The sequence below is a fragment of the Garra rufa genome, chromosome 23 (genome assembly GCF_049309525.1).
Source record: "Garra rufa chromosome 23, GarRuf1.0, whole genome shotgun sequence".
Lineage (NCBI taxonomy): Eukaryota > Metazoa > Chordata > Actinopteri > Cypriniformes > Cyprinidae > Garra > Garra rufa.
Window position 1 is genome coordinate 16,086,125 of NC_133383.1, and position 25,856 is coordinate 16,111,980.

The 25,856-nt window shown below is 41.5% G+C and overlaps 1 protein-coding gene across 1 annotated transcript in view; it reads left to right on the forward strand.

Annotated features, from left to right (window-relative positions):
• The window catches only part of robo3 (roundabout, axon guidance receptor, homolog 3 (Drosophila)), a 227,771-nt gene that overhangs the window by 179,642 nt on the left and 22,273 nt on the right, over window positions 1-25,856 (forward strand). The gene's annotated exons all lie outside the window — the stretch shown is intronic.

Below are 25,856 nucleotides of genomic sequence, written 5' to 3' on the forward strand. Positions count from 1 at the left end.
ATATATATATATATATACATATTATATATAAATTGAAATATTTTATATACAATTTTTCAATTCATTTAGGTATACAAATTTAAAAAAAAATCTAATAAAATAAAATAAAAATAGCAGTTGTGGATGTTTGCATGTAAGGTTCTTGTAAATAAATATATGATAATTCATACAATAAGTACAACATTTTTAATACATACTATTATAAAGCATTATAATGTCTTTTTGTTTTTTAAGACAATATTTTGAAGACACTAATATTATGGAAACACTAACTTTTATTTTGGATGCAATTAATCACGATTAATCGTTTGACAGGACTACGAATTGTGGATATTTTTGACAGACCTTTTTTGGAGACAAAGTAAAAAAAAATACAATTAATTTAGGTATACAAATAAAAAAATAAAAAAATAAAACAAAAAACAGCAGGTGTGGATGTTTGCATGTAAGATTATTGTAAATAAATATATGATAATTTATACAATATGTACAACATTTTTAATATATACTATTATAAAGCATTATAATGCGATTTGAATGCAAATAATCGTGTTTAATCACTTGACAGACCCATCAATCATGTCTTTTTTTAATTTTAAGACAATATTTTGAAAACACTAATATTATGGAAACACTAACTTTTATTTTGGATGCAATTAATCACGATTAATTGTTAATTGTTTAACAGGCCTTCAAGAGCTCAGAAAACAACTCAAACTGTGCTGTTGTTTTAGCGTATTATAAAAACAGATTTGTTTAGTGTGAATTTTAGTTAGTATTCATCAGATGAAACTGCGTTGTTCCTCTGGGTTATCTTAGCTGCAAGCATCATTAGTCAAATCAGATTCAAATGCAGCTGCCAATAAAAGGGATTTTCTCACATTAAACACAAGAGATGGACACACTCACCAATCTACTTACAAATGCATATACAACAGGACAAGCTCGACTCAAAGGACCTGGAAAAAGGTGCGCAAACTGTTGCGTTGCGACTGCCGCACCGCTACGAAACGTGAATACAGATGTGACATTTAAATATTATGACAGAGCCGCAAGTGTAATCATCTTCAAAGTTAAATATTGAAGAGCGGATTAAAGCTGACATTACCTTAATTCCTCAATGTCACTCATAAAACAAGGGCACACTCCATTTGACAGGCCCGGTTGCCTGGCTTAAAGTGAAAACCGCTTTCAAACAGCTACATTTCTCATATTTCTACATAGCGACGAACGTTAATGGCTCTCACACTGCCGCAAGGTAGCAATTATTAGACAGCACGTCTGCTTCCCAGAAGACTTTGCTGAAAAATCAACAAATGGAATCATGCTAGCCGAGATCTAATCTAGCTAACAGACAGTTTGAAAGGAAAATACTGATTTTTGCAAACAAAAAAGAGTGTTAGGACTTGTAAGAGGGCAGTAACATTCATCCAGCTGCACTTAAATGAAAAGGTTAGAAAACAAATCCTTAATTAATGTGTTATTCTCGTTTCCCCATCGAACCCCAGAGGTTTACAGCAACAGTCGCTAAGAGCGAGGAATTCTGGCAATGCCCAATACTCCTGGCACAGTTATACGTAACTCATTAATACCACAAACAATATCCCACCACACAAACGCGCGCGCACAACCTCCTGTCGAACTGCTGCGGGGCAATTTGGTAATCAGTCCTCGGAGGGTTTACCGCGCGCGGAGACAAAGGAACTCGCTATGCACACACACGAACACGGATATCAGCGTCGAACATACACTGAGAGACACGCGCAGGAGACGAGTCTGTTAAAAATAAAACAAAAACACCTGAGTCAACCCATAACCCAGTAAAACCTGTTTTCCTCTATGAGTCCTTAATCATCAGCCAGAGAAAAGAGAGGTGGAGGGGGGGACAAGAGAGAGAGATAACTGCAAAAATACCCTCCTCCTTCCTCTGGTGCGGCACACCTAACAAACTGAGCTGCTGCGGTTATATTTAGGCGCTTAATAAGACAGCTGGGACTGATTGGATCTCTGGAGCCTTTGAGGAGAGCAGAAGCTCATGTCCGCTGGGCTTCCAGCAAACAGTCTTAAAATGCCCAGTTAATATTTATTTGCATACTTGGCACTAATCGGACAAGCTGCAAATGATAAAGTATGCCGCTCTTGCTCGCTCTCCTGCTAATTGTGGCACATTTTCGCATCAGTGTCCATTGTTTTTCATTAGAGTCCAGAGCAAACAGCAGATCTTGTTTGTGTGTGTGTGTGTGTGTGTGTGTGTGTGTGTGTGTGTGTTTTGTCGGAGCCAGATTTTAGGGAATGGCTGAGCTGGAAAGTCCAAGCAGTTGGGAGGAAGCGAACGCTGCCGCGGGAAACGGCGTTGGTCCAAAACGAGCTGCCAGCTCGGACCGCAGACCCCTGCATTGTTAGCAAACAGATTCGACTCTCTCGCCGATGGAACAAATTAGCTGCATTTGTTCACTTCTCCTCTCTGCCCTTTTGACTCCGCATGTGATTTTAATGTACAAGAAAGTTTTTCTTCACCTGAGACCATTAAAAACAAAAAGTTGGCCTTGTTTTTGTAAGCACTAATCTAAGTGAGGTCTATTCGGGTGCATTTCATGAAGGTAAACTACCTAATGAGATCTTTCTAATGAAAATGTTATGAATGTTTACCTGTGCAAAAAAGTTCTGGTTGTCAAGGTGTATGCAGTTGCTAGGGTCTTCTGGGTGATTGCGTCGAGCGGCGAAAACTGACACGGAAAGTTGTTAATTTTGTATTCTTTGCACACAGAAAGTATTCTTGTAGCTTTATAATATTAAGGTTGAACCACTGATGTCACATAGACAATTTTAATGATGTCCTTACTGTCTTTCTGGGCCTTACATGTCAGTTGCATTGTTGTCAGGGTCAGAAAGCTCTAGGATTTCATCAAAAAATATCCTAATTTGTGTTCAGAAGACGAACAAAGGTCTTACAGGTTTGGAACAACATGAGGGCAAGTAATTGATGACAGAATTGGCATTTTTGGGTGTACTATTCCTTTAACAGGAGACTTTCCTAATTGTTTACTTAAATTTTGGTCTTAACAAAAGCTATTATGCGACTCCAGAAAAATTGACTCTCACTTATCTTCGAAAGTTAGGGATTGGAAAGATTTCATGATTTTAAGTTTCTTATGCTCACTAAGCTGACTTATTAGATCAAACACAGAACACAGAGTAAAAATAGTAATAATTTATAACAGTTTAAAGTGTAATTTATTATTGTGATGGCAAAGCTGAATTTTCAGCACCAATTACTTCAGTCTTCAGTGTCACGTGAATTTTTCGAATATGCTAATTGGTGTTCAAAAAATGTATTATTATCAATGCTAAAAGCACTGCTTAATATTCTTGTGGAAACTGTGATTCTCCAGTGAATATAAAGTTCAAAAGAACAGCATTTATTTGAAATATATTTCTTGAAATATATTAAATGCCTTTACTGTCACTTTTAATCATTTTAATGTGCCCTCGCTGAATAAAAGTATTTCTTAAAAGAAAAAAATCAATCTTACTGACTGAAACTATTAAACAGTAGTGCTTTCTGTTTTAAAAACATTTCATTAATCATTAATGAACTGATCTTCATTTAATTCAGTTGCTTTGGCCAAAACATCCAATCTAATGAAACCTAAAATGAAGTGCATCTAAGGCTTTATAAAAAAATCAAGCATCACTACTCTGTGATATTCCAGGACCTACATTTACATTACATTACATTTAGTCATTTAGCAGATGCTATGTTTAAACTATGAGCCTTAAAGGAGAAGTTCACTTCCAGAACAAAAATGTACAGATAATTAACTCACCCCCTTGACATCCAAGTTGTTCATGTCTTTCTTTCTTCAGTCGTAAAAAAAATTATGTTTTTAAGTAAAGAAAAAATCAGGAATGTTGACTATATAGTGGACTTCTATGGTGGCCATGAGTTTAAACTTCTAAAATGCAGTTTAAATGCAGCTTCAAAGGGCTCTGCATGAACTCATTCCGGGTCAAGACAGTTAGATATGTCTTAAAACTCCCATCTCATTTTCTCGAACTTCAAATATGTCCTACATCACAGTTTTACCTTTTTTTTGCAAAGGCTGGGTTGGTACTTTTAAACGATTTTGAAGAAAATGAAATGGGAGTTTTTCGACATACCCTATTTGTATTGACCCGGAATGCACAGAGCTCATGCAGAGCTAGACAAGACAAGCATTTGAGGTTAAAAAGTATATCAATTGTATTTTTTATCGTTTAGAGCCCTTTGAAGCTGCATTTAAACTGCATTTTGGAAGTTCAAACTGGTGGGCACCAAATCCTAAATTGTTTGCCACAAACAACATAAAATATTTACGACTAAAGTAAGAAAGACATGAACATCTTGGATGACAAGGGGGTGAGTAAATTATTTGTAAATTTTTGTTCTGGAAGTAAACTTCTTCAATGCTCAATTCCGATTTTTGCTCAGATGTGATTTTTTTGTATAGCTGTTCACATTTCAGTTTTAAATGTGGCCAATATCAGATTTCCATTGTGAACAGATCATGGTTCTAAACTGACTTGCTTGCGCAAAAAGACAATACAAACAGTGTTTCCAGGTTTTTACAACAAAATTTGCCCAAAACTAGCCCAATTGCATTCCAGGGGTAAATATCGCATTAGTGAGATCACTTCAACCCACGGAGTTGAAAAACAATCAGTGGCAACAGTGAAAAAGTAGCCAAATTCTGCAGGAAAACTGTGGACTTGGCAACACAGCAATGAGCAATGCGCTGTCATGAACGTAGACTTACAGTAGGCTACTGTACATCCAAAGGGACTTTTATCCGATATGCCTCATATTCCACTTTCAATGTAAATCCATAGATATTTTTCACCTGATTTATTTTCTACCAGGTAAACACATCCCCAAAAAACTTTCATTCTGATGTTGACAGCTCTGTATTCTCAGGCTGTTCAGATATTCTCACTCTCAAAGACAAAAAGCAAAGATATTGGCTTTTTGCAGCACAGTAATTTTCTCAATGGCTGCGATCAAAGCCTATACATCTGCCAGGCTCAAATGACAGTGTATGCGAATGCATTTTCTCTCATGTAGCTCCTGTCCAGCAAGTCTTTGTGGAGGCAGCTGTAGTGTGAGATACCTGCAGAGTGCTGCAAAATGAACCCAGTGAATCTCTCACCACTGTCACACGAAGCATCTCCAGTTCGCTTTGCATTCCGCACCTGGCCTCAGCAGAGAGCTCCCGATTAAGGGGATAATTTGCAGGCGGGATGCTGGGAGAAAATAGCACAGCGAGTGTATTTGTGCATGTGTGTGTTGCATCTGAGTGGGCAGATTACAAAGAGAGACCACTGCATACTGGCTTGTTGTCTGTCCCTATGGTGCATTGTCCCTGCCCTCTTTCCAATCTACATCCCCCCTATACACACCAAGGCCGTAGCCGCACATTTTCCCGAGAGGGAGTCCTATTGATCAGGCTGGCATCTCCCTAATTAAGCTTGAGACCAGAGGAGAGAAAAGCAGGAACCAGGGGGAGGGGAGATAAAGAGAGAAAAAGGGTAAGGAAAAGTGGAGGAGAAAAAAGCCGTACGCGCTGAGACCAGGCGCACTTGTTGTTCAGAAAAGAATAAAGGTGGTGAGAGGGGAGAATCACTCTGACAGGGAGAAACGAGAGAGGGAGAAGATTTGAAAACTGCAAAAACATGACACGCAACTAGAGGTCGACCGATATATCGTCCGGCCGATATTTGCTATTTTTTAATATATCGGCATCTGCCGATTTCCGTGTTTAGTAGCGCCGATTTAAAGTCAGGCACGTCTGCGGGCAGCCCCATGTTATTGGTGCGGTGGAACGCTGCTGTGAAGGACCCCAAGCCAAAACTTTTGTAAGATTCAATAACAGTTCTGAGAGATAAAGGTAAGGCTTAAATTCTAATATTTCTAAGTCCCATGGCCATATATGTACTATATATTACTAGTAAACTATGAATGGTTGCTTTCAACAAATCATAGGACCATCGGGAACTGGCATAATGCTACGGCTAGTTAAAGGTTTGCTTACTTGCAGTTAAGTTTAAAGACTGTAGTCAAAAACGATCAGCAGCTTGTTTGCTAACATATTAGCCCCAGTGTAGTGTTGTCACGGTACCAAAATTTCAGTATTCGGTACCAATACCAGTGAAAATCCACGGTTCTCGGTACCAATTTCGGTACCAAAGTAAAACACAATTAAATTAATTGAACAACACAATTTTTTTATTAATAAAGTTAAAGAAAAATAAAATGTGCAAAAACCAATGTCATTCATTATACTTATCTAAATTTAGTTTCAGGTTTTTCCAAGTAATAAAAGTATTTCAAGGATTGTAAACATTTTAATTATTAAATAACAACTAAATAAATTACAGGCATTCAAAAATTGTACACAAGCTTCATCCAAAAGTTTGTTTCTGCTGCTTATAAAAACATCTGTAACTGTTGTCTTGTTTAGAGTTTGCTGGGGTGTTTCATGATCTTCCTCAATCTGCAGCTGTAAAAAGAAAATATAATACATTTAAGTAAAGCAGTGGGCTAAGTCTGACCAGATGCAACATTAGATCATTGACACCAGCAAAAATATTAATTTTCAGTAAATAACAAACCTCAGCTTTTATAATAAATTTAGATAAGATTACATATATTAAGTTAGCTGTCTATCACAGATAGAAAATGCAGTATTGAAAACTCTTTACAAAACGATTTCATTTGTTAGACAACATGACCTTACAAAAAAAAAACAGTAGTTACAGTATATGGCAATTATTCTTCTTAAGGTTAGGCTCATTTCAACATTTACTAATCCATAAAATCATGTTAAACTGTTAAACATGAACAAACATGAATGATCATGTGTTTGTATTGAATAACATTTTGAATTAATGTTGTAAAAATATATTGTTCACTTAAGTTTGTTAGATAATGCATGAATTTGATCTTATTGTAAAGTATGACAAAACTAAACTGGAGATCAAACGTGTTTTATTTGACTGTACTTTTATTTAATCCAAACTGCGTTCATATTAAATAATAAAAAGCTTTATGAACCTGCCAAGAATAAGAACGTTTTCTGACAGACTGATATTAAGCATAATATTAAGACAGACGTTGTTAACGATGCATTTGTACATTCTTTAACACACATATTTTGGATAAACAGGCCTTTTGTGTGTATAAGTAGTACATATATCATGTATTTCTTTTTTCTTTTATCCTAATAAAAATTATGGGAGCGTTAAATAGCCCAAAATCGTCCCAAAGCCCAGCATATTAGCGTTAGCCGCTTATGCTAACGATTAACAACATTACAATTCGACATTCAAATTAAAATATGCAATAATGTTCTTAACAGAAGCTCGAAATATCAAATTAAATTGAAACATACCTTACTTGAACTCTTTCATTTGTTCCTGCAGTCGGTCTTCACTGTGTTTTGTTCAGTTTGATGCGTTTCCTTCTTTTGAGAGAACCTAGACGATCTATGATGTTCGCCTTCAGCCGAGAATCGAAAATGTTTGTAGCATGCCTGGCTCTTCCTTGTCAACAAGTGGATTCAGAGCGACCGCATCAGCAGCAGCGCCGAGGAGAGCGCAACTGCGCAGTGCGCACCTTTTAGATAGCGCGTCAAGAACCGGGTCGACCGGATAGTCGGTACCACCGGTACTAAAGAAAACCTGGAACCGTAACATTTAATTTTTTTTAGTACCGACTTGGTACCGAAGTACCGGGACTTTTGACAACACTACCCCAGTGTTATAAGTTCTGTTTTATTTTTCCTGTATCCGAGTCGGAGAATTTCACTCTGTGCGTGGGGTGAAGAAGGCTGCGGCTCTCACAAACAATGTAGCTTTGCGATTACTCGCCTCGCTGGGAGACAGTGATGCACGGAGGATGGTTATATCCACGGGTCTGGTAATAATAAAATTTGATGGATGAGATAAATCAATAATGATGTAAACATTATCTACATTTTCTAAAATCTGAACCTGAGTTATGTGGTCACGACCATGGCGCCAGCTTCATTTTAAATATATTTTGATGATTGCACCTTCCTCTCCGTCACCTCAGATACTGCGAGTTTATACATATATGGTCACGTCCAGATGTCAGTAAACGTTATTTTTTTTCAGCATGGATTTGGCTTAAAAGCACGAGTGATTAAGCCTATATAAGTGTGCAGCGATGTGAAGATCAGCTGTTAAAATGAACCATCCATTCATCATATCATCATACAAAACTAAGAATTAGAATAATTGTAATAGGAAGATCGTGTGCGGTTAGATAAATCAGAGAAAAAATATAGGTGCTGGTGGCAGGCGGATTACACTATTGCCTGATTTTGCTTTATTTCGTCGTCAAAAGTAAGATTTTGCTCTTTCTTTTCATCAGAAGTATTCTGAAACAAGTCACAACTGAGCCGCTGTGCATCTCCATTTAAACACAGCGGTGTTTCGTTTAACGTACGTTTTTAAACGAATCTAGTGAAATGATTCAATTTCTCATTCATAAAGAGAGTCATTTGCTTTATTCAGGAATGAATCAGCTGCTCTAATGAATGAAATGAATGATGATTCAGTAATTAAATCAGTGTCTTGCCGCCATCCGCTGGCAGTTCCTCTCAGTTATATAAATCGTTTAAAATGTCTGTATTCAGAATTTTATTTAAAACTTTAAAGTTTCACATTAATCTCAGCTCTTAAACTTTTATGTAAATGATTAACAGTTTTTATATTATCTGTTTTATATATTTAATACGGTCACACTTTATATTAGGTGGCCTTAATTATTATGTACTTAAAGTAGTACAATGTACTTAATGTGGTCATATTGCATTGCAAAACACTTTTGCTTCTATTAAGGTGGGATATGGGTAAGGTTAGGGACAGGTTTGGTGGTATGAGTAGGTTTCAGGGTGGGTTAGGGTGTAAGGGTTGGTTCAACAATGGTAATTACAGAAATTAATTACAAATGTAATTACATATAGGTTTTGTAAAAATATATAAATACAATGTAAAAACATGTATGTACACAATAAGTACACTGTACCAAATTATTAATTTAAATGTAAGTACATAGTCGTTAAGGCCACCTAATATAAAGTGGGACCTTTAATACTTGGTCAGTTCGATTTGGTTAACTTTGGTTAAATCTTTTATAATAATACTGTGCAGTGCTCAAAATCCGAAAGATGGTTCCTTGTGTTCATTGTTCATGATGTTAAGTTTAGAAATGATGTGCATCCACTTATTATTAGTGTGACATTTTAGCATGCAAATAAAGGGAAGAACTTCAAGATATCGGCCCTAAAATTCGGCCAAAAAAATCGGCTGACCCTGACTTCTAAACATCGGCATCGGTTATAGAAAAACCCATATCGATCGACCTCTACACGCAACATCCAGGGAACGTTAAAGGGCCGCGGACAAAACCAACAGGAAAGTTTACTATTTGATTCCGATCGTCTTCAGGGTTTTAAATGCTCTTGGGATTCAATTAAGAGCAGGGGCGCCGCTCGCAATTTTGGGCCCTATGACAAAATGTGAGGTTGGGCCCCCCCACCACACAAAAGCAGATCTCTGGGGGCCCCTAAATGGCGTGGGCCCTTAGATTTGTCCTAACTTCCCCCCCTTAGCGGCGCCCCTGATAAAGAGTGACCAGTGTTTCCCCTACCATTATCTTAGGGGGGTGGCCCACCCCCCCCAACGGCACCCCCCGCCCCCCTTAAACATCAAGTTCATTTTATTTTTTTGATATAGCGCCAGATCACAATAGAAGCCATTTAAGGTTATCTTTCCTATAGAACAGGGCTATACATTGTTCTTTTATTAAACAAACTAAATAGCCTTATGTTATTTATCTTATTTACTCGAAGGCATGTCATTTCTGTCTCTACATGGTCGCGCGTTTACAATGTCTCCTCCGCGAAAACACGGACGGGATCGCGCACTCCATTCATAAAAACGGAATTTACTATAGCGCGGAATGCCACGGAATTCGTTGATTTTTGGATTAATAAATCAAAAGTTGGTCTGTCACTAAATTCAAATCGCGATATGGACTAGTGTCTGTGAAAACTGAAATGCAAAAAGACCGTTTTAATATGAATCCTGCATGTTCCTCTGTATGAATGGCGGAGACGCGTTTTTTTTCTACTACACGCATACTGAAGCACACGTGGCGCTAACGCTAATTTTTGGCATTTGCATCTCACATGAACAGATAAACTCAATCTCCAAAGCTGCTGTGAGTGTCCCTTTTACTGTTTCATTTGAGAAAACTAGCATCATATCATACTGTACACACAGAAACTTCACGGCAACCTGTCAAAATAAAAGTACAGTTTAACATGAAACAGAACAATATTAGTCTTGTATTACTTTTGGACAGTATAATGTAGGTGTTTATATATTCCTATTTAAATAATTGACATAAAACAATATATATGATAAAAAAATAAATATTACAACAAGATTAACCACTTAATTGTAGAAAAAAATACTACAATTATTATTTAAAAGTTTTAAACTGAATATAATTTTTCTTCCATGTATTGATTTTAACAGCAAACCTCTGTTTGTTTGCCAAAAATTAAAAGGGTTTATTTTTCATTTGATTAAAAATAACTAAATGTTTATGCTTTCATTTGATTATAAGAATTTATTAAAAAAAAATGCAAAAGATTGTAGAGCCCTAGTGTTCAAAATGTTAAAATTTTTTCACTGAAATAAATGTTTTCGTTATTATACAAAGTAGGCTAAAGTACCGGGAAAAAAAGTAATGTTGGGGAAACACTGAGTGACAATTATCTCATTCACTGTTTCTCGGCTCCTCTGCCCCCTCCAGGCACAGAATGTGGTGATTCAGGAAAAGACAGACAGAGAGAGAGAGAGAGAACGAGAGATTTTCCCCTGCGTAATCTTTCTGCTTCTTAGATAAACTGCTCTCGCGCTCACCCAAAGGGAAAGCAGTCGCTACAATGCATCCCAAATGACAGTTTAGAATGCAAAAGCAACTGTGCCAGAGAAACAATCGAACCGTTCCTAGTTACACCGCTATATCAAAGTCAAGTCGAGTCCATTCGTCTTATATCAGGCTAAGTAAGAAAAACAAGGAAATATCATTCCCCCAGCACCACATTAACACATAACAATGAGTCTAAGTAAGAAAACAAAGCTGTGAAGCGTAGCAGTATAGCCATTTAAGGCTAATTGCTAAAGCTAATAATGATGTAAACATTATTATTACTTTTTCACTTTGACTTTTCATTTGACTGGAAATGAGGCAAACATAAATAGCCTTGAGGGTTTGCGCTTACGTCACGATTTGGTCAGTTACCCGGATGTGTTGCTATCCTGGCAATGTGTAAACAACAGCATGGATTGCACGATTAATGTACTACTAAATACAGTTTGTTGTTTTGCTAATTTATGCTGTCTAAAGCAGAGAAAAAAACATGTGGAAGCTGCTAAATCTTATAGGGAGTAAGCAGGAAAGGTGCAATATTTTGACCAACTAAAGTTAATATGTGGTAATGATACATACGGGCAGTATTAATTAAGACATTAGCCTTATATTTCATCTACCTGACCTGAAATGATAAGAACAAACATGAATGTTGTCAAAAATCTTTAACCTGGAAATCCTGGTTCAGTTTGGCCAACCACAAACGCCTTTTGTTCCTCAGGCAGGTTTTGCAAATGTTTTTCCCGGTCTGGCCGATTAGTACAGTTTAAAACATGACAATAATTGACCATTTTCAGCAGCAATAATCCACAAAATATTCAAGTTTTGTTCAGATCAGTGACATTGTGTACATTTAGTGCCGCCAACATGGAAGACTGATGACTGATGCTGTGAAAACAAGATATTATGACTACAAGTTAAATTTACCTTCATTTTTGTGTCTTCACAAATCCAAGTGCATTTTGGGTAAATGATGGGACAATAGTCATTTTTTAGTGAATAAATAAAAAAATAATCTAAACAGATAATATAGAAGATCAAATATTGTGATTTATGATTATTTCAATCTTTGTTTTGGATTATTATTTTATTTTAAAATACAGGTAATAATTATGGGTTTCTCATCATTTATGATTGAAAGTCTGACTCTGGCAAGGGTAACAATAAATCTATAATAAATAGATGAAAAAAAAAAATGATGAAAGCATAATAAAAAGTTTGGGATACAGTTCTAGCCTAGAATATTCCTAGGATATAACAGAGGCTGAACTTGAAGAAACACCCATTTGTGAATATTAGATCTGACCAGGGACCTTAAAGGGATAGTTCACCCAAAAATGAAAATTACCCCATGATTTACTCAACTTCAAGTCATATTAGGTGTATATGACTTTCTTCTTTCAGATTAATACAATCGAAGTTAGAAAAAAAAAGTCTAGGCTCTTCCAAGCTTTATAATGGTAGTGAATGGGTGTTGAGATTTTGAAGTCCAATAAAGTGCATCCAGGTGGTAAATAAAGGCATTCTGAAGAGAATCAATGCAATTGTGTAAAAAAATATTGCACTTTATTGGACAACCATTACAAAGTTTGGAGGAACCAAGACATTCAGACTTTTTTTATATAACTCAGATTGTATTTGTCTGAAAGAGAAAGTCATATACACCTAGGATGGCTTCAGGATGAGTAAATCATGGAGTAATTTTCATTTTTTCGTGAACTATCTACTATTGTAAATGTCTCTAAACACATATTAAAAAGCCAACAAAATATACTACATTTTTTAAATAATACATAAAAGTAGTTTATAATACATTTATATTTAATACATTAATACATTTACATTTAATACATAAAGGGTTTCAAAACATCTATCACGCAAACAAAATGTCTAACAAAACAAGAAAAGATTACAAAAACTCTATGTTCTTGGCAAATGCAGTGATTTGGCTTTCTCTGGCTTCAGATTGGGTTGTATACAGTGTGAAAGTCTGGGTTGTGTAGGATAAGACCTGTCAAACACATTAGTTTGAGAATGAGTATGTATGTGTGTTTGTGTTTCACCCCGAGACACACCAACGCATCAGCGCTGTCTCTCCTGATCGCTGATTGCTCCTGATGCTAATTTGATGTGCCGCGGCTCATCAAACCACGCTGCCCCACTTTCAACCATCCTGCAACGCTAAACAAACCTAATGCAAACTTCAAAAAGCAAAAGTAAACATCAGAGAACGGCTTTCTCCCCCCAAGCAGCCCTCGCCAGGCATACTGCCACCCTGCCCGGGCACATCGCCTGCCTGCCTTCACAGCTATATCCGTCTGAAACCGGCCTGAAATCTGCTAATTACTGCTGAGATCAGACAGAAAAGATGAAGAATATAGTTAGCCGTTACCCACAACAGGCACAATGTCTGAAAAACAGAGTCTTGATAAACAAAAAATAAATTAAAAGGCAACAGATAATTTGCTCAGCGCTGCTGAATTACCACAAGGCTAACTGCTACACTAATGAGGGAAGTATTGCTAACAGCTAGAAGGAAACAAAGAAAAGGCTGTGGAATGAAATGGAATTTGTCTGGTTTATCTACATGAAGATGTTTCGCAAGGCTTTAACAGCAGGAAATGCTCGGTGAGTGTTTGACATTGCCTACTGGAACAGCAATTTAGTTTTGACATGTTGCAGAGCTGTCCTGTTTTAATAGCAAATAAGCTTGAAACATATCAAGAACCACTATTAACAACTGAATAATTATTTAAAAATAAACATTACTATTAGATGAACTTCTAATAATGAAATTTGGACTTATTAGATAAAAAAAAATGCTGATTAAACAATTTTTTTTTAAATTACAAATGGAAGTTTTAAATTGACAAAACTAAATATATATAATATAATATAACGTAATATAATAAAAAAGTGATAAATTTAAGAATTCAAAATAAATGCTAATTTAAATTAGTGTTTTAATTAGAAAAATTAGTATATAAAATAATACAAAAATACTGCGAAAAAATCATGAAAATTAGAAATGGTTTAAGTTGAAGGTTTAAAATTACTAACAAGCTAAAATTTAAAAAAAAAACATAAATAAATATAATAAAAAAGTGATAGAAACACATAACAAAATTACCAAAACGTAAGTTTAAATGAAAATTAATAATATAAAAACAAATGTTAATTTAAATTATGAAGCAATACTATAATAGTATATAATTAATTCTAAAATACAAAAAAATAATAAAAATCATGAAAATTAGAAATGGTTTAAGTTGAAGTTTCAAAATTACTAACAAACTAAATTAAAAACAAAATAATGTATACACACACAAACACACACATACACACACACACACACACACACACATATATATATATGTATAAAAGTGTGTATAAAATGTATAAAAGTACATTACAAAAATACTAAAAAATGAAGTTTTTTAATGAAAACTAAAAATATAAAAAAATGCTAATTTAAAATACAAAGAAGTACTATAACAGTGTATGATTAATACTAAAATTATACTAAATAATTCACAAAAGATAAAAATGGTTTAAGTTGAAGTTTTAAAATAACTAACAAACTAAAATAAAAACAAACTAACAAATAAATAATTATAAAAAAAGTGATAAAAGCACATAACAAAATTACTAAAATTTAAGTTTAAATGAAAACTGAAAATATAAAAATAAATGGCAATTTAAAATTGTGTATTATAATTAATATTAATTGTCATAGGGCTATGATTTTTCAGTTCTGAAAAATGTTTCTCAAGCAATGGTTTTGCATGATGGCTTCAATAAATTACTATTAAATTACTATAAAATACTATGACAACATACCCCAATACCAAAAGGTAAATGTGTGCGCAATGAAATGTGTTTTAGTAAGGCGTAAAACACTTTTTGCTCAATACTTTTACTTGGAGTAAACAACTAGCCCCGATCTACTTGTGTAAGAATAGTTCAAGGATAGTAAACATGGACTGAAATCCTCAAAAGAACTCTATAAAACGATAAAAACACAAGTCCAACTATAATTAAATGCAGTGGATTCCAGTGGAATGTTTACCTTGTAGCAGCACTGTGTAAACAGAATGAGAACAAACAGCTGATGTACTTCGGAGAGATAGAGTGGCTCGCGGCTTACATCACTTGCTTGTATGGATTTTGTGTCTTAAATTGCTGGTGACCTTATGATGTCTCCAAACGGCTGGAGTTCATCTTTCAGCACACAACCAGAGGTAAAACAGAGGAGAAAAGGAGGAGGAGGGGAAGAGATGCAATTTTGACAGGGGAATATGAGAGAGGGGGAAGGGAGAGAGAAAGACAATGAGAGGAAGAGAGAAATGATGGATGACAGGTTCAACAAATGGCAATAAGTCCATGAACCTGTGGCTTCAGCACCTCAAGAACCCAAGAGCTACGCAAGCACGCATACATGTGGCAACACTCATGAAACATTAATAATCTCTATTGATCACGTCTGTCCTTCACAGGGCGAATGTGACACTCATGCTCTCGCATACACAAACACGCCACGGACGTGCCACATGGGACTCCGTCCAAAGCGATGGAGTTAAATAAAAGAAGCAAGTGCCTTCATGTTGATTTCTTCTAAAATATCCGCAGCCTTCTCTTTCTTCAATATTGTGTCTCGAAGCCTCAGAAGTGAGGTGTCAAAGAGTCACACATTTCATTTATCGCAGGACAAGGGGAAAAACTCTTCAACATCTATTGCTTTCACTATCTCCCCATTTCCCACAATAAAATGCGGCGCTGGCGACCGCACAAGGTCACGGGCATCGAGAGAATTAATATTTCATTCTTTATGGGTCTCCTCCTCTCGCTGTTTCTCGGGACAGAATCTATTTCCACGGAGAGAAGGATAAGAGATTGGAGAGAGCGGCCAGCACGAAATGTGCATGAAGAAAGACCTCTATCACAAACTTATTTGAAATCAGAGGAGTATGTGAAAAATGAACTCAAGAAAACATTTGGTTGGGGAAGAAAAACAAAGTTTGTTTGATGTTTTACTGTTTTGATGTTTAAAAGTTGCATATCAGTCATTCCTGTATGAGGGAATATAGATGTTCTGTCAGTCGATACAGCTTCCCTTTTGTGCTTATGTAAAATCGAATACATGCTGCTTTTTTAAACAGATGGTAATGGGTCTGCATGCTGATCAAGCAATGTATGTGTAAGCGTGTGTGTATGTATATAGAGTTGAGGTCAAAAGTTTACATACACCTTGCAGAATCTGCAAAATGTTAATTATTTTTATCAAAATAAGGGAGATGATATAAAATGCATGTAATTTTTTTTACTTAGTACTGAACTGAATAAGATATTTCATTTAAAAGACATTTACATAGAGTCCACAAAATAAAATAATAGTTGAATTTATAAAAAATGACCCCGTTCAAAAGTTCACATACACTTGATTCTTAATATTGTGTTGTTACATGAACAACACAAAATCCTTCCGGTCCCACAAATTCTGTGGTTTTTCAGCATTTTTGTGTATTGAACCCTTTCCAACAAGGACTGTATGATTTTGAGATCCATCTTTTCACAGCAGAACAACTGAGGGACTATTACAGAAACGCTCACTGATGCTTCTTAACAGAATGGAGATGTATACATTTTTTCTTATTTTGCCTAAGTATAATATTTCTTTTTATTGAGTACTGCCCTTAAGAAGCTACAGAAGACACTTACATGTTTACCAGTAGACAAAAGACTAAATTTACCCTGATCTTCAAATTCCAAAAGTTTTCACCCCCTGGCTCTTAATGCATAATGTTACCCCTTCAGTCGAATCACTTCGACGTTACATTGGGATCTCGCTTGAGAGACCGATCACCTCTGAGCCTTATTAAAAAGGCCAATTGAAAATTGGCGAGTGGACGTGCGCGCCGGCCACGCCCCTGTACATACGGGTATATAAGATGGCTGCGCGCACCACTCAGTCAGACTTTTGCTTTCAGAGCCGATGTGTCGAGCCTCTAAACAGCCGAGAAGAGTTCTTCAGAGTTCATGCTCCCTCCTGCTGCTGCGCTGCCATAACTAAAAGAGTGTTTCACAGAAAGAGCATTGTTTGGCAGCCGTCAGCGCGGTCCCGCGGGCGGCCGTTTTCACGGCCATATAAAGCCTTTTTGCATTCCAGCGAGCAGCCCCGGCGAGTGCATTGCCCCGCGGCCCCTCCCTGGGCAAACCGGGATCACAAAAGAGCAATTTCTAGCGGCCGTTTTAGACGTCCTTTTCAGGATGTCTTTTCGGCCGTGCGTTTCTGGATGTGGTAGTTTCCTCTCCTCAGCGAACGGACATGAGCGCTGCCTCACGTGTTTAGGCTTTGAGCACGCTGAGGTGGTGCTCATGGATGGTCCATGCGGTGAAAGCATGACCATGACCACGCTGAAGTCCTGCCGCTCGTTCGCGAGCTGGCTCCCCCCGCCTCCCTCCCGTGGTCAGCCGTTGAGCCGCCTATGCTCTTCGGCCACCGCGGTGGGGCGCGGGGGGGGACATTCAATTTACGATAGACAGCGTTCCGCCGGCTCAAAAAGCCCTGCGGACCTCTCTATCTCAGCGCGGTCCCGTTGAGTTTCCGCAGCAGACGCTTCCCCGCCTGGCGGGCTGAGCGTCTCCTTCGGTGCTCCTGCAGAGGATGAGATGTCTGTCACAGCATCAGAGGGAGAGTCAGACGGTGACACATCTCTTCCCGCGGCGCGGCGCCCACCCGTGGTCGCTGCCCCCCCGGAGGTTGATGTCGAACTGTCGGCTATGCTTTTCCGGGCAGCCGGGGGGGATCGGTTTGAGGGTTCCTCAGGGGCCTCCGGCCGATCCTTCTAGGCTGGACGACTGGTTCCTGGGGGGGGCACCGGCGGCAGCGCCGCGCTCCCCCCCGGTCCCGTTCTGACCGGATGTGCATGAGGAGCTGACAAAATCTATGGCGCCCTATTAATTTGAAGCGCACTCCAGCTCCTCTCCCCTCGCCACTCTCCATGGCGGGGCAGCCAAGGGGTACGTGGCGGTCCCCCAGGTCGGGCGCGCCATCGCGGTGCACCTTTGCCCGCGGGCGCGGCCGCCTGGTGGGGCCCTCCGCGTCTCCCTTTTAGGGCATGTGAAATTTCTTCCGCCCTCATCGGCTGGGCCTTTTCTGCGCCCCCCGACACGCTGCCCCGCCCTGCAGGCCATTGCAACACTGCAAAAGTGCCAGGTGCAGGCACCTTAAGGCCTGCACGAGAGTGGTCCTGACCAGGGGGTAATTGAAGAACTCCGCGCCGCCACTGACTTCGCCCTTCGGGCCACTAGGTCGCGGCGTGTCCCCTTGGTCAGGTGATGTCCACCTGCGTGGTCCAGGAACGCCACCTATGGCTGACTCTGGCCCGGATGGCAGAGGCCGACAAAGTTCGCTTTCTCGACTCTCCCATTCCCCAGAGCGGCCTATTCGGCGACACCGTGAAGGGTTTTTGCTCAGCGGCGTCGAACGTATCGCCGGCCCCCAAAAGCCTGCGATCCTCCGCCCATCAGCATACCCCGTCGAGTTGCCAGAGCAGTACGCCTCCCCGTCGTTCGGGCTGGGCGTCTCCTCTGGCGCTCCAACGGTCCAGAGGCAGACGGAGGCCGTCCACCATATCCTGCCCCGCCGCGAAGTTACCATTCCGCCGCCTGGGCCCCCGCCTCCGCCTGCCCGTCGCCGAGGGCGTCCCCCCGCAGCTCCGTCCCCTGCTGAGCCACACGATCCAGGCTCGCAGCCGACGTCGAGCCGCCCGTGGGAGTGGGACGCCGCTCGCCTCTCAGGGTCCTGCGACGGAAGACCCTCGCAGGCGAGCTTCGAAGCGTCCCTGATGCGAGCACCCCCGGAGGTGGAGAGAGCTACTCTGTCGGCACTCCCGCTGGAAGCGGGACTTAGCCGGTCATTTGAAATCACAGAAAGACCCAGCTTTCTCACCTCTGGGGCCCCGGCCCCGAGTTTCCTTCCTGAGCAGCACTTCCACTCCTCGGAACCAGACTCGGGACCGGATGTCGCCAGCGCGGGAACCAGGGAAGTAGGTAAGCACTGCTTAGCGCAGTTAGACACTTCTCCAGGACGTTTATCCTTCTGGGTTTTGTCTCCTTCCCTGTCTTTCCCCAGGCTGCCCCACCACGGTCACGCCGGTCAACGTTCCCTTGATACCACTACACTGGTTGATACGGACGGTACGGCCCGGCTCCAGGCGTCCGCCCAGACTCACAGGTACCCCTTACATTCTTTATTCGGAAACAGGCGTGCCTCTGTTCTGCCTGCGGAGGTCGCGTTCCTACTGGCGAAGGACGCGATCCAGCCTGTCTCTCCGGCCGGGACGAGGTCGGGGTTTGATAAGAGTCCTGACTTCACGTGTCCAGTTAGAGTGGTGGGTTAACATCCGCCCTGGATGGAGCTCTGTTCCGATCCCTTCTTAGGCTGTCGGCACACATGCTCACGACGACGCACATACAAGTATGTTTCCGTCTCCAGGGCTGGGTTGCAGCCATCTGCCTGAAGGGCACCCGCTGTCGCGTCTCGATCTTTCCCCGGTGCACACCCCTCCGGCGGTCTGCCCCGGGGGTCGAGCGCTCAGCGCGAGGTGCTTCCACTTGGCTAGTCCCTCTCCTTCCTGCCTTCTTTAGGCCATAGGAGCTCCCCTGTCCCCTCTTCGGCAGACAGGTACTCGCATCTTCAACCGTCTCTTCGACTGGTGCTTACCAGCCCACTCGTGAGTTCCGTTGTGCGAATACAGGGACCTGGTGCCTCGCCACCCCCGCCATCTGGTCCTTCAGGCCAACCGAGGGAATCCCTTTCCTCGGTCGGGAGCCCGACTCGGTCCACAAGACGGCCCGCCTTGCTACCAAGAGCGCGCAGTTGGTGCTGTAGTCTCTGAGCTAATCAGGAACTATTCAGCGGTCCCCTCAAATCAGAGGCTCCTGGGGCACATGTCAGCTCTAGCCGCTTGCCGTTAAGCTGTTTCATGTGAGACCGCTGCAGCACGATCGAGTCCTATGATGGGCATGGCATCTCGGCTCTCTCCGGACTGGCGTTTTCCCGCAGTATTGCCGACAAGTCAGCCCGTGGCTTACCACGGGTTGGGTTGCCATGTACAACAGAGGCTTACAGCTCCTCCCATCTGCTCCCATGGAGTCCAACGTGGCAGATTTTGCTACTTGCCATTCATTTAAAGCAGGGAAACTCAACCGTGCAGCCCCCCGGTTCCCACGGCAGTCCACCCACCTGCAGAATGGCGACTCCACCCCGTGACGCAGCTAGTTGGAGTTATATCGGCAGGCCCAGCCACATCCGCTCGCCCTCCCGATTCCTCCCATTGCCAGAGTAACTCTGGCACATAGCTGACCTCCGGGGCCCAAGTACGCCCTTCCCCAGTGAGCCTCCTTGCGCAGACTCTGTGCGAGTCCAGGGAGGACGAGGAGTAAGTCTGGAGGTTGCGCTGCAAGGACGGCCCACCCGGACTTAGGTCTTAGTAACCTTCCCCTCGCGGCAGTCCCTCCCTGTAAGGGCACGGCTTGACACCATAGATCTCTCCGGCCTTCCACAGGCCGTGATACAAACTATCACTCGGTACTGGGCTCCCTTGGCAAAGGCTGGCTCACGCACTGAGATGAGGTCTATCGCTGGCATTCCTCTCGCTGAGAGGTACAGAGATACACGATTGCAGTAGTGCTTCCTTTCCTGCAGGAGAGTTGGAGCGCAGGCTGTCCCCTCGACTCTCGGAATATATGCCGCCGCTTAGCCGCATATCACATGCAGTAGATGAAGCAAAATAGGTAAGCACCCACTGGTCGTGAGGTCCCTCAGAGGTGCCAGACCGCGCCTCATACCCTCTTGGGACCCCCCCGTCGCCCTTCGGGCCCGCGGGGCGCTTCATTTGAGCCCCTGGCCTCAGTCGAGCTAGAATTCCTGTCATTTAGACAGCGCTCCTGATTGCCCTGGCCTCCATCAAGAGGGTAAGGAGACCTACAAACTTCTCTGTAGGGAAGCTTCCCCGTCGCCTTCTCAGGCCGCGGGGCGCTCCCTTGGAGCCTCGGGCCTCAGTCGAGCGAGAAAAACGCTCCTGACTGCCCTGGCTCCCATTGAACGAGCAAAGGTTCCCCAGAGGTGCTCAGTGGGCCTCAGTCGAGTCCTGTCATTAAGACAGCGCTCCTGACTGCCCCGGCTCCTATTAAGTGGGTTGGAGACCTACAAGCTTTCCTTGCCAGCAAAGTGTGTCAAGAAGTTCGGGCCCGGCGACTCTCACGTTACTACCTGAGACCCCGGCCCGGCTATTGTGCCCAAGGTTCCCCACCACGCTTTTCCGCGGTCAGGTGGTGAACCTGCAAGCTCTGCCCTGGAGGAGGCAGACCCAGCCTTGCGATGTTGTGTCTATGTGAAAATGAATTCGCTCGGCACTTCAGACGCACCTAGCAGCTATCTGCTTGGGGTTCAGCAGAAAGGGAATGCTGTCCCCAAACTGAGGTGGCTCATTGGGTGGTAGATGCCTCTCCCTCTCTTATCTATATCTGGGAGAGCCATGCCCCTTAGGTGTTCATGCCCACTCCATTAAGAGTGCTGCTTCATCCTATGCGTTGGCTCATGGCGCCTCACTAGCAGATATATATAGAGCTGCGGGCTGGGCGACACCTAATACCTTCGCTAGGTTCTTCAACCTCCGCGCAGAGGCCGTTCCTCCCGTGTCTTAACATAAGACTTCAGGCGAGCGGGGGGACGGCTGGTGTCGGCTTGCTGCGCCATTCCCACGTGGATCCGTGCGCTATCTCCCAGAATGTTCCCTCCGGCGAACCTGGGTCCTCCATGCCCCGCAGTCAGGGCTAGATGCGGAGTAGTCCTTGGCTGTGATCCTGCCTGGGTCTCCTTCGCCCCGCAGGTTGTGGCTATACTTTTCAATATTTTCCAGCGGAGGAGACCGCTGTTTCCCTCGTGTATCCCTAAGAAATCTTATGGATATATTGAATTATTCTCATTTCCACATGCACAAATTGCATGTGCTCCGCCCCCCCAACCCATGCTTCAGTACATCTGGCATCCCTGCAGGCCCCCTTATAAAAAGGGGGCCTCGGGGCGTTGGGAAGGTTACGTTCAATGACCGCCTGCGGACACGTCTGGGAAGACCTGCCGGCACGTGGCGTTGTGCGTAACGCGGCGTCAGGGTCGTGGCCTTTTCCATGGGTCTAGTTCCCAATGTAACGTCGAAGTGATTCGACTGAAGGGGTAACGTCTAGGTTACGAAGGTAACCCTCGTTCCCCGAAGGAGGGAACGGAGACGTTACATTCCCCTGCCACGCCCCTGGCGTCGCGCTGACGCTGGGCTCTCCCGGCTCTTCAGCAAAAGCCTGACTGAGTGGTGCGCGCAGCCATCTTATATACCCGTATGTACGGGGGCGTGGCCGGCGCGCACGTCCACTCGCCAATTTTCAATTGGCCTTTTTAATAAGGCTCAGAGGTGATCGGTCTCTCAAGCGAGATCCCAATGTAACGTCTCCGTTCCCTCCTTCGGGGAACGAGGGTTACCTTCGTAACCTAGACGTTTCCTTCTGAAGCATAAGTGAGCATTTGAACCTTGTGTAATAGTTGCATATGTGTCCTTCATTTGTCCTCAGCATGAAAAGAAGGATCTCAAAATCATACAGTCATTGTTGGAAAGGGTTCAAATACACAAAAATGCTAAAAACAACAGAATTTGTTTCCTCATCTCATCCTTCTCCCCTTTTACTGGCAAGGCAGAGGTGAAAGTTGAAAGACTAAAAGGCAGGTAACACCATATTAAGAATCAAGTGTATATGTAAACTTTTGAATGGGGTTATTTTTATAAATTTAACTATTATTTTCTCTTGTGGACTATATGTAAACATCTTTTATATGAAATATAAGATATTTCATTATTCAAGTCAGTACTAAATAAAACAATAACATGCATTTTGTATGATCCCTCTTATTTTGCTAAAATAATTAACATTTTCCAGATTCTGGAAGATGTATGTAAACTTTTGGCTTCAACTGTGTATATATATCTACACTCAATTATTCTATATAGCACCAGCCATATATATCAGTCACTTCTTGCCTGATCTTTCAAGCATTTTGTTTTGTTAAGATCTTTCCACTCATCACGTTACGTTGTACTTATCTCGCAAATTGAATTATCTTAGCTTCTGCATATCAATTTGAGTGCCAGGATAAAACTCAGTATCCGCTGGTAGAGTCACATTTGACACGCTTGCAAATTACAACCACACACGAGTGAAATGAACTATCATAAGCGCCCAAGGGAGCAATAAACCCCTCCAACTGCGAACATGCTACAGTTATGTCAAATGCAACCTTTAGGATGACAGCCCACCCAGCAACAACAGTCTGCATTTCCATAGCCAGATGTAACAATTTGATTAGATCGGGTTAATTGGCCTCATCTGCCTGGGATCCATAGACATCATGTTCTTCTCAAATTGCAGCGCTCCTGTCAAAACAAAGCTACTAAATTCACTCCGCGGCGACAATCATGCATCTCGTTAGTTATCATGAATTTATCAAGCAGTCTCTAAATGTTACCTCATCCGCTCATACATTCACACACAAAAGTTTGCGGTTTTCAACGCCGCACAAGCCAGGAAATGTATCCGTAATTTGTTTAGGAGCGCAGACAGGATGTACACAGATGGATGGACTCTGAAATGTAATTTTTGGGCCAAATGCGATGGGTCTGGCCCAGCAGGCGATACAGAGTGGTACCGCAGGCACAGAGAGCGTCCAGCTAATGGACACACACCATTACAACGCTTTCCACTCGGAGAACTCAGCAGGTTATATTTCATCTACATGCTCTCGCTGCGTTCCAGATGTTGGCCCTCATATACACACACAAACATGCCCTGTGTGTCATTACTAAGGTAATGTCTACAAGTGCTGTGTGTTTGCTGAGTGGACTGAGGCGGTGGGCCACAGCGGGAGTAGTGAATACACACACACTCTCTGCTCTATTTGCTGCTGCAAAGATGACCGGGCAACAAGCAGAAATGTTCAGTCTTTCGACTTGACTGAATTCACCTCTGCCTTGCCCGCAAAAGGGGAGGAGGATGAGATGAGGAAAGAAAAGAGCAGAGAAGAGGGGTCTCACTGCTGGGGAAGGGTTTGATAGACTCAAGGGCTTCACAGCCCAAGAGATCGACATGTCAGCAGCTCACACACACACATAATACAACATGCCTGTGCCCCTGCAGGTACTTCTGTAATGGTTTCACCTTACTGTGCTTTCTGTAGACACTGTCTGTTACAGCCGCTACAAGGGATGGACTTGGCCTCAAAACAGCCCGGGACTTGCCTGCTATATTATCTAGCTCAGAAGCATTCAAACTGAGGTCTAGAGGGTTCTAGGGGAGGAGTATATATTTTTAGGACTATCAAAGTTAACTGTAAAACTCTGTATCTAATGTAAAACAAAAGCACAAACACATAAAAATACATTTGAACTAAACTGAAAATGACTGTCTTTTCATTTTATATATGAATGATGAAATGAAGAATGAAAACGACAGAACGACAAAATGATCGATAGATAGATAAGATAGATAGATAGATAGATAGATAGATAGATAGATAGATAGAACAGAATATAGAATAGCAATAGAACGATATATAGATAGAACAATTTAACAAACAATAGAATGATTAAAAGAACAATAGATAGGTAGAACGATAGAACGATCAATAGACAGATGAACGATGGCTAGAACAATAGATCAACAGAACGATAGAACGATATACAGATTAAACAACAGAACAATTGATAGAATGAATGATAGAGAGATAGATTGACAGATAGAATATAAAATAATAGGTATATAAGGTATATAAAATAATAGAACGATATATACATAATACAAACAAAAGAACGAATGACGATTAAACGGTAGACAGACAGATAGATAGACAGAATGGTATATAGAGCGATAGCAGCCATATATAACTAAAGTGAGTTTGTCTGGAGGTTAGAAGGAAAGAAATATGAAACATGTCTAGTCGATTTTCCAATCAAAATCACCTGAACCTACCTCACATCATAATTACGACTTCCAAACTCCCTTGGAAATTTTCCAGGAAGGCTTGAAGGCAGAATTACAATGCACACACACAAACCACATTCGTACAGAAAAACACACGCACACAAGCAGAGACCATGAGCACAAAGAGGTAATTTCAGCAAATTCAGCCGCGCACTCCTCCAAGGCCTAATAGCGGTTCTTAACTGCAACATCTGTCTATCTTTCCCCCTGGAGGACCACACTTGTTGGGTGCATTTGCTTGTTTTGTCTGCACTAACCCTTTTACAGTCCTCATTCGGTTTTATGGGAGACAACAAAGACATGGTGTTCCAGGGGGGAAGACGAGGCTTGGGTTCTTTGTATACGTTAAGAAGCAAGCAATCATTTACATTAACAATATTAACACATACACTACATCAACAACAACAGATTTGTAGTTTAAAAGAAAAGTAATAGTACATTTTTTGGAAGTAACAAATATAGGTGTTTATTATTGTGCCCAAACTCATTTTTGTTGATGAAATAGCCAGCATATACAACCACACTGTCAATGCAGCACCGTAACAATGTTTTGTGGTTCTTTCTTATGTGCAATGGCTTCCAGGAAACAAAAAGCACCACACTTGCTTACGCCTAAATCAAGGATGCAGCTCAGGGCTGAGGGTGTTGTGCTGCATTGCCGAGGTTGTTGTCTTTTGTCCGCCGCACCTCGCTAATAATAATATAGCAGCCGCGCAGGAGCGGAGAGGATACATCCTAATTTGCGGATGCTGATTAGCTGTCA